Source organism: Populus euphratica, unplaced genomic scaffold, assembly GCF_000495115.2.
Source record: "Populus euphratica unplaced genomic scaffold, PopEup_1.0 scaffold2207.1, whole genome shotgun sequence".
Lineage (NCBI taxonomy): Eukaryota > Viridiplantae > Streptophyta > Magnoliopsida > Malpighiales > Salicaceae > Populus > Populus euphratica.
In genome coordinates this window covers 1,025-1,940 of record NW_011502043.1, presented here as the reverse complement: position 1 = coordinate 1,940, position 916 = coordinate 1,025, and positions in this window count along the sequence as shown.

Here is a 916-nt window from a genome sequence, read left to right as displayed (position 1 = left end):
CCCAAGATCTAAAAAGGCCATTTTCAAGTCCAAATTGTAGCAACAACAAAGAAGTCCGAATCTGTCCTACAGCCCAATATAATTCAGTGTTTGGCCCATATCTAGAGTTCTAGAAGTCTAAATGACCTCTATTTTTTTTCTTGGAAAGCTTAGACACTTTTCTACAACTTTCATGTTTCAAGTGGTTCCAATTCTGATGTTATCAATGACATTTTGGGCAGATAAGAGAAGATAAGGATTGTCACCAAGTCAAGAGTTGGTCATGCACTCATCAATTAGTCATCAAATCAATAGTTCCCATATTGCCTATAAAAGGAGGCATTTGTCATGCATTTAGGCATCTTGGTTTCCAAATCAAGATCATGCTCTTATTTTCTCTCTTTGTATTGCTTATGTTTCGCTTTCATTAATATCAAGTTTAAGTTTTTCATTTCCTTTCCTTTATTTAGTTAACTTTTATCTTATTTATGTTCTTATCTTCCTTATTTATGTTTCTCTCTTTCATTATGTTTAATTAAGTGTATTATGTCAAGGCGAAAAAGTTACATTAATGGTATAAGAATAAGTATAATGTAAACTCAACATGGACCTTAATATTTGATACTAACATGTTTTGTATTTGTTAACTAGTTCACTTTTAATACTTTACTTATTAAATGACTAATTTAGATTTATGTTGTATAACATTTGGTACAACAAATGCTTGGCATAACAAATGCTTGTGATACTAACATGTTTTGTGTTTATTAACCAGTTCACTTTTAATACTTTACTTGTTAAATGACTAATCTTGATTTATGTTGTATAACACTTGGCATAACAAATGCTTGGCACTTTTATAGCGCACATTATATGGTATAACCGACACTTCTGCTATGAAAGTAACTTGATTTGTTGTTAACATAAGTTATAATCA